The following is a 9,910-nucleotide window of genomic DNA, read 5'->3' on the forward strand; positions in this document are numbered from 1 at the left end:
GGCGATAAAATAACAGTTGCCCTACCCAAAACGGACGCCTATGACCGTGACCGGTACTAGAAATTCACAATAGATGGAATCGATTCATTTCTGGAAAGAAAATAAGCATATTAATTTTCGTTTTTCTAAATGAAAGCGTTCTGGAGGTATTTAAGAAAAACTAATTACATGACGCCATCTTCAAAGAGCTCTAGCTCCCTTAGGAAGCATTTTCTGACTAGGTTGAAACGAAAAAGCGATGGACTACCCCAGCTAATTGAAACAATATTCGAAAATATTACCTCAACTAACCAAGATAGCCATCATTACACCCTTAGCTTAGCTCAGTCACTCAGGTGTGTGTTCGTCTTGTCCTAACTTTAGAATGAACTCTGAAAATTGGAATGGAAGCAAACAAAACATAGTTTTTAACTAATCATGTTTATTGTTCATAAAGATATAATAAATAAAATGACTTAGTAAATTGCATTAACAAATGTATTTAAATTCTTGCCAAAAACTAACAATTCTGGATTATACTTATGGCTTTTGGTAGCTGATGGTATCTTCTTGATGTCGTATGGTGCTGCTGTTGTGGACTTCTCGTAGGCCTGGGCGGATCTTCGGCCCTAGGCCCCTGCAGCTAAAGGTGTTGGATGCTGGAGTCTGGATGTCAAAGTCCCCATTGTGTCAGCCTTAGTTCCATCACCGGTGTGGATGGCTTGAAGCTCCCAAAGGGAGAAAAGTGATTTCTTTCCAAAAAACTATAAAATAGAGACACATATCAATCATCAAGAAGAAAAACCAACGTGTGCCATCTGCCGTTCTAATCGTCAGAAAGAGTAGCAGATGACAAGAATAAATCAAATGAAATTTAGATGAGAATAGTTAAAATTCTGATTACTAAACGTGCATACATGTAAATTAAAAGATAATTATATTTGAAACTAAAATATCAGAACACATGGTCTGACATTGGAAGTTAGGTTAGATAAAAAAATTAGAAAAACTGTTAGACGGAGAAATATAATTACAATATATTATTCTTACCCCAAGAGGAAGATGATTTGTTGAAATAGAAATGATTTATTTTTCGAATTACATGCCTTTTTAAGGATTAATTTTTTCCTTCCAGTGTAGGTATGTCAGGGAGTAGGTGGTCAAGTCGATGAAGTGACACTGTCATTGAAAACGACATTTAAAATGACAACCAAGTACTATGAAGTAGCGGCATGTTCCGTATTGAAAATACAGATATTTGGAGAGTATGAATATACGAGGTATGTTCAGTATGTTCAGATGATGATTTAAATAAAAGAGATATATTAAATAGAAGATAATAAAAGAAGGTAATAAATGAGCGCCAACCGATTTTTAAAGGGGGAAATGGGTAAACCAATTAAAAGAAGATAATTATTAATGAAATATTAAAGGAAATAAGGTAAAATAATTATTTAAAAACAAAATATCAAAGATGTGACGTTTGTAACGTTACACACTCCTCTCACCCATCAGAAAAATTTTGAACACACGTGAGAAATTTTTCTCAAAGAAAACAGGAATGTTACACACTCCCTCCACTCATCAGAAAAATTTCGAACACAGGTGAGAAATTTTTCTCAAAGAAAATAAGAAGACAAAGTTCCAACCAGAAATAAATATATGCAGTAGTAATCGTTCAAAACAAATCAAAAATAAATACTCATAATAAAGTAAATATTAAGTCAATGCATATAGTTAATTTAAATTATTAATCATAAAAAATTTTAAAGTACCAAAATAATTTTCAGATGTTACTCTGGGGAAAATAAAAATATTACCCAATGAATTGTAGTATTCATCACACTGTAAAATATTTATTCATTATAAATAAATGACATCAGAGAATATTTATCTCTGGATAAAAAAAATAAATGTATTTTAAAAAGTATGAAATTAATTCAAAATTATAAAGACATGTAGTATAAAGTGTAAGTAATAATCAAATTTAACTAAGAATCCAAATAAGTAAGTAACCATAGTCAAATAATGTAGACATATTAAAAATGAATTGCAAATATTCAGGTATCTATATAAAATAAAAGGCATATAACCAAAAAGTAAATATAATGGATATCACATCCTTAATAAAATAAATCAATAGCTATTGGAGCTACTAACAACTGAATCTCAAACAAAATAACAAGTACTCGGATAACCAGTACCTAAAGTAAGGTAATAATATAATAATCAATATGATGAGATGAGTAAAAGCATATAAGTAGATAAAGATAACATAAGTATAATATGATAAAAAGAAATGCAAGTGCAACTATAGATAAACCATTAAAAAAAATAAGTACCAACTATATGGAAAGCCAAATAAGACAAAGTTCTACACCAAAGGGTTTGAAAAAACTGCATAAAACCAGTCCTAAAAGACTTAACCAATAAGTTAATAAAGAGAGAGAGATAATGATACATAATTCAAATGTTACTTCCATCAAATGCATACCAGGGATCTACACTAGAGAACAAAATATATGTATAAAAATGCATAAATATGATTTGCAAAGATGGAAAATAACAAATGCTAGTAGCTGAACTACAATCATACTTCAAAGCGCCATAATTCCACACCAGAGGCTCATGAAGAGTAGAGATGCATAGAATTATTTTAACTTCAAAAGAGAAAATTTATAAAAGACATCATCCTAAAAATAATATACAGCATTAAACTGTATATCAACAGTCATTAAGACCAAAAAAACGGAACTCAGACTCAATAGATCTGGCCCAACCCTATGGATAACTTATATGTACCCTAGGAAAAAAAAACACTAGGTGTCTATGCAGCTATATATAAGCCATACACAACTTATAAGTGCCGGATGAGGCTTTCATGCTAATCTGTATCAAAAATCAGTACAACACCCAAAATAAAATAATAAAACAATAATATATAGATAAATAGGGCATTGTTAAATAAAAAAGATGTTAAATATAATGTTTATCACAATTAATATAAGTGCAATAATGCAAAAAATTGAAAAATGTAAAATATGATGCTTCACGAACAAAAAATTTTTTGAGATTCAAGACAAGAAGAAGAAGAATGATTTAAATTAATATTCTGAATACGTAAAGAAGAAGAATAAGAATAAAATACCTCAATGAAAGAAAAGAACTTGAAAATTGTCCTAGTCTTTACTATACAAGTAAAGTAGTATATACCATCCGAACAGAAAGTTCGACGGAAACAACAAAATTTTTGGTAGTTGTACAAAATGGGTAATAAATATATGAAAACAACTAGGAAATATAAGAATAAGTGAAAAGTAATTGAAAATAAGTAATAAAACAAGATTTAAATGCACTTTAGAGTACACAGAAGTACCTATGAAAAGAACGTGGAAGAAATAGTACGTATAAAAAGTACAGAAAATATGACAATAAATGGAAAAATTCTCTTGGGTTTTGGAAAGTTACAACAAAATAAGAGTAATTAAAGAAGAACTACCAAAAAAAACTGGTTAAATTGAAAAAACAGAAAAAAATGCCATGTGGACATTACTATCAAGGTTCTAACATAAAAATTTGCCAAAAAAAAGTAGGTAAAAATATCAAAATGTTAAAAATACCAATATTTGCAACTGTAAATGTATTTTAAATCAATTATGCTGAAATATATAATTAAATTATTGAAACTGGTAATACTTTTTGACCCATAACATGTGAAAATATATAAAAATCAGTCAAAAAGGTAGTCAAAAAGTACCAAAATAGATAATATATATAGATTTACTGCAAAAATTGAATATAAAAATGAAATATAAGAAAATAGTATTTATTAATGCTTGTTGTCTGCTACCAAACCACACACTCACAGCTCGATTCTTCGGATAAGACAAGTGCGTTGGTGCGCCAGTGTAACGAAAAAGCACACATGAGAAACGTTGCGGCGCCAGTGAAACGAAATAGCGATGGACTACCCCAGCTAATTGAAACAATATTCGAAAATATTACCTCGACTAACCAAGATAGCCATCATTACACCCTTAGCTTAGCTCAGTCACTCAGGTGTGTGTTCGTCTTGTCCTAACCTTAGAATGAACTCTGAAAATTGGAATGGAAGCAAACAAAACATAGTTTTTAACTAATCATGTTTATTGTTCATAAAGATATAATAAATAAAATGACTTAGTAAATTGCATTAACAAATGTATTTAAATTCTTGCCAAAAACTAACAATTCTGGATTATACTTATGGCTTTTGGTAGCTGATGGTATCTTCTTGATGTCGTATGGTGCTGCCGTTGTGGACTTCTCGTAGGCCTGGGCGGATCTTCGGCCCTAGGCCCCTGCAGCTAAAGGTGTTGGATGCTGGAGTCTGGATGTCAAAGTCCCCATTGTGTCAGCCTTAGTTCCATCACCGGTGTGGATGGCTTGAAGCTCCCAAAGGGAGAAAAGTGATTTCTTTCCAAAAAACTATAAAATAGAGACACATATCAATCATCAAGAAGAAAAACCAACGTGTGCCATCTGCCGTTCTAATCGTCAGAAAGAGTAGCAGATGACAAGAATAAATCAAATGAAATTTAGATGAGAATAGTTAAAATTCTGATTACTAAACGTGCATACATGTAAATTAAAAGATAATTATATTTGAAACTAAAATATCAGAACACATGGTCTGACATTGGAAGTTAGGTTAGATAAAAAAATTAGAAAAACTGTTAGACGGAGAAATATAATTACAATATATTATTCTTACCCCAAGAGGAAGATGATTTGTTGAAATAGAAATGATTTATTTTTCGAATTACATGCCTTTTTAAGGATTAATTTTTTCCTTCCAGTGTATGTCAGGGAGTAGGGGGTCAAGTCGATGAAGTGACATTGTCATTGAAAACGACATTTAAAATGACAACCAAGTACTATGAAGTAGCGGCATGTTCCGTATTGAAAATACAGATATTTGGAGAGTATGAATATACGAGGTATGTTCAGTATGTTCAGATGATGATTTAAATAAAAGAGATATATTAAATAGAAGATAATAAAAGAAGGTAATAAATGAGCGCCAACCGATTTTTAAAGGGGGAAATGGGTAAACCAATTAAAAGAAGATAATTATTAATGAAATATTAAAGGAAATAAGGTAAAATAATTATTTAAAAACAAAATATCAAAGATGTGACGTTTGTAACGTTACAAGGTGAATTGGGTTAAATTGTCTTAAAATTATCTGAGAAATTTCCTGTCTTCGTTTGTCGGTAGAGTTTCTGAACACCCTGTATATACACCGTTATTAGGCGTCAACTCCCTTCGGTAGGGATCTATAGAGGAGTATCACCAAGCCGCAAGCCCTTATCTCTTGCCGTACCGCTCCTAAATAGGCCGATCAAACACCAGTTTATTCCAGACAAAGTCGTGAATTCTGTTGAATTTTAGAATACCGACGTTGGGAGGCTCGAACCGTCGCGTCGATCGCAAATTAACTAAACTTTTCGGTCGACTGCGCCTCTTCCCACTGGGCTGTCGTGACCGACAGTTAATATTAAATACTGTTCCTAAATATATATAATGAATACTTTATATTAAATACAATCAAACCCGCTTATTGGAATAGCTTTCGTGTCAAGCAAAAATATTCGTATAACCAGGATATTCTATTAACCGATCATTGATAGCTGGTAGAAACATTTCAAGACCTTAAATTTTTATTGCTTAAACCGGGATATTCTTATAACCGGTATTCTAATAAGCAAGTTCGACATACTGATTAATATTAAAATATTTTTTTACAGCGCTAAGACCTAAACTCGATTCAATTCTTCGGAGGTTTAGGCCTTTTTTGTGTTTATTTTTTTTATTATTTTTTACATGTACTTTTTTATAATATGTTCAGACATGTTTTTATATTATTTTTACATATCGCTCATCCGGAAGAAAAGACTCAAAATATGCATAAATCGATTTATATTGTTAAATTGACTCCAAATATTCTATACTTTTATCAGGAAAAATGTCACATAGATATTTACTTCCAACTTCGAAAGATGGCGGTAGTGTCATTATTCATTTGATGGTAAAATTTTAATACCTTTATTCCGGAACAACGACACTTTTCAGTTATGCTTTGACATTCGAAGTGAACTTATCGTTATTTAACACAAAAAACCGTTGTATTTCGAGAAGCGTCCTAGGTATTTTTGGTTAATTTAAAAAAAAGTGGCTAGTATTTTAAATGAAAAGTGACATAACTCAAAATTCTGATTTTTTCTTTGTTAAATCAGATGTCATAGTTTTTTTTTGTATTGCATCTTACACAATTAGAAATATTCACTTATCTACAGTATTCGCTTTTAATTTGTAAATTTTAGCAGTTCATCATCATAAGGGGCTCGACAATCCGTTGTGGATCTTGGTCTGCTCACAAAGAAGTCGCCACTCCTGTCGATTCCTGGCAACTTCCCTCCATATTCTGACCCCTAGAATCTTTATTTTAGCAGTTACCGTTCAAAATTTATAGTTAAATTAAGATCTAAAAAATATATTTTTGTCTCCCCTGAAAAACGTAGAATAATGAGTTGGGACACTGTTCTTCCCGATGAGCGATATATATTATTTCTACGAGCGTGCAAAAATGTCTACTTTCGCGCACGCATTTTAGTTTAGAAAGTTTTACTTTTCCGCACGCGTGTTACTTTTCCGCACGCGTTTTACTTTTCCGCACGCGTGTTAATTTAGATATGTTAATATGGCCTTACAGTAATTATAATATGGGCAATTCCACGAACATACGCCTGTTTTGGATTACTTCGACAACGAATATTTTACTGTGCAACATAAGAAGTACGAAAGTAAATGGCGCTAATAACTATTCCAATAAAAACCAATGTAATTTGCAATTTACTTTCGTTCTTCTTATTTTGCACAGTAAAATGTTCGTTGTAGAAGTAATTCAAAACAGGCGTATGTTCGTGGAATAGGGTATACATAATACATGCAATAAACAAATATTTAGATATTATTATTTACTAATTTATTTCAAATATATCTTATTGTGTTCATGTTTTAATGAAATTAAAGCGATAATTCGATGAAATAAAATAATGTTGACATAATATTCGAAAGTCAAATCAGTAGACAATAACAGTGGTTTTGAATCGTCGTCATGGAAACCAAAATCGTCGTCATGCTAACCAATTATGCTGAAACTTTGGTTTTGACAACCTTGTCAAAGAATAAATTTGTGTACCTATGTATTTTCATGTTAATTAAATTAATTGATTAAGATTTGGTCATTTTTTAAAGACTCGTAGAAAAAATATTGTTCCTAACACTTGCAGAAAGTCTCTTTTCCGCACTCGACTGCTTGCCGAACTCCCGCTTCGCGTCGTTCGGCAAACTGCAGTCGCGTGCGGAAAAATATGACTTTCTGCACTTGTTAGGAAAATAACTATTATATTTGGGCGATAAACTTTTATTTCAAAAAAATCATTTTTGTGAACAATCAAAAAACGTCTGAAGGTATGCTTTGAAATGTTAAATTATCTTTTTAGACAGATCAACATGGAGCACTCTCCTGACTGAAATTACACTCTGACGATGGAATTTCTATTTATTTCTTAGAGAAACTTGGTACTTATAAAACTTCTCGGGAGTTAATTCCCAGAAGAGTAAAAACGTATGTTCGATTTCCAGGGAAACGTGGAAATCTGGCTCTCTGAGGTCACTTTTGAAAAGTATGGACCGATATTCGGATTGTATATACGGAAAAAAATATTTTTATGAGTTACTACTTCTAATTGAGAAAAATGTACCTAAAAATTAAACAATAATATTTTTGTAAGGCCGTTTAATACCATGCTCATTTTTCACTATTTTCAAATAGATAATAATACCCATTACTTTACCCGTGAATAACAGTTCATTACTCACGGGCTGAAGTTAGGTTCAAGTGGTGTACACGACTTTTAATATATTAGTAATATACAGTGTGTCTGCGTAACTTGGGAGACTTTTAATATGGGAAACTTTTTTAATATCAATTTTACGAAAAAAGTTATTCTTCATAAAGTGCTCTGCATAATCTAAAACCTAAGATGCAATCATCAGGCATCAAAGTTTATCAATAATATTCGAGGTATGTCCAAAAATATGAATTTCGCTCAAGAGTAAAGTGCCTTTACATATCACAATATCGAAAATTGTTATTAAGAAAAGTTGTTTGTGATTAAAAATTATGTTATAATATGCATTTACACTCTTCTACTTGAAAAAAAAATCTTTTGAAAATTTTCCTCAAATTACGGATACCCAAACATCATTTTTATTTAAGATAACTCCGTTATTATTAACTTTGAGAAAAAAAGTTATTCTTTATAAAAATGTCTAAATAGTCAAAAAACTAAGATGCAATCTAAGATATCAAGTTTTTTCAATTCTATACGAGGTATGTCAAAAATATGAATTTCGCTCAAAAGTAAAATACCTTTATAGTCCACAATATTTCAACTAGAAAGATGCCATCGCATATTGAAACATAGTTTTAATTCTGAACAACTTTTTATAATAACAAATTTCAATATTATTGTGAAAAATAAAGGTAATTTACTCTTCAGCGAAATTCACATTCTTTGACATACCTCGTATAAAATTGACAAAATTTAATATCTTGTAATTTTATCTTGGTTAATAAACTATGGAAAACTTTTTATAGAGAATAACTTTTTCTCGTAAAATTAATAATAACGGAGCTATCATAAATAAAACTGATGTTGGGTGTCCGTGATTTGAGAAAAATTTTCAAAAAAAAATTTCAATTAGAAGAGTTCAAATGCGGAATATAATATAATTTTTAATTACAAACAACTTTTCTTAATGACAATTTTCGATATTGTGAAATATAAAGGCACTTTAGTCTTGAGCGAAATTCATATTTTTTGACATACCTCGTATTCCGTTGATAAAATTTGATATCTGATGATTGCGTCTTAGGTTTTAGACTAGGCAGAACACTTTATAAAGAATAACTTTTTTTCGTAAAATTGATATTAAAAAAGTTTCCCCATATGGTTCCAAGTTACGCAGACACGCTGTATAATATATTATTAATTTATAAACTGCAAATAAAATTACTTTAATACTCGACTGCCTCTATTATTGACAAATAATGACATTATTTCAAAGTCAGTTAAACATGACATATTTCCCTAGGGCGTTATTTTTAAAAATACTACCCAGGATATTAAATTTAGATAACCAGTTAAATACTGTCAAATTGACAAATAAGAACCTAAGTAAAACTATAGTTACCACAATTAAGTTACAGCTATTGCTGGTAAATATATATACTTGAAAACCACGGTGAAGGCACCACGGGTATTATGGATTACAACGCTTTCGGTCAACGTGAATCCCTCGGGCCAAAGGCCCTCGGAATACACACCATTGGCCTCAAGCATTATTATCAGTAGTAATTACAGGAGAGCTCTAAAATTATCGATTTGTATCTCGAGTGAGATTTTGACAGTTTTAATTTTATGACCCGAAGGGAAGTGAAATGATGTCAAAATGCCACGAGGGCAAAAGAAATCGATAATTCGAGCTCGAGGGTAATTCGGTAAGATTATTTCATGAATAAAACTGCTTTTTTAAAACCATTTTAACTAATATTTTATTAATATCTGCGCCTGAATATTTGCTAAACCTGTTTCTTGGTGTCCTCTGTGTAAAACAATAATTGTCATTAATGTCACTGATTGTATTTTTGTGTAGCAACGAAGGGCATCTGACGTAAAATACTTGACGACGGGAAATTATTCAAAAATTATCGGCATTATAAAAGAGTGATAATAAATTGACAATAATGCGACAATTTTTCTAAAAATTCTCGTCTGGCAACAAGTTTGAGAAAAAGTGGAGCATCATTTTCTTATTTATT

The 9,910-nt window shown here is 31.0% G+C and overlaps 1 long non-coding RNA gene across 1 annotated transcript; it reads right to left on the reverse strand.

The window, feature by feature from the left end:
• Positions 1-401: 401 nt before the first annotated feature.
• Positions 402-4,718, reverse strand: LOC126884054 (uncharacterized). The gene is made up of 2 exons (XR_007697818.1): positions 1,030-4,718; positions 402-743 (listed from the first exon to the last, which is right to left on the reverse strand). It is a non-coding gene; the product is annotated as an uncharacterized LOC126884054 (long non-coding RNA).
• Positions 4,719-9,910: the final 5,192 nt, after the last annotated feature.

The sequence above is a fragment of the Diabrotica virgifera genome, chromosome 4 (assembly GCF_917563875.1).
Source record: "Diabrotica virgifera virgifera chromosome 4, PGI_DIABVI_V3a".
NCBI classification, from domain to species: Eukaryota; Metazoa; Arthropoda; class Insecta; order Coleoptera; family Chrysomelidae; genus Diabrotica; species Diabrotica virgifera.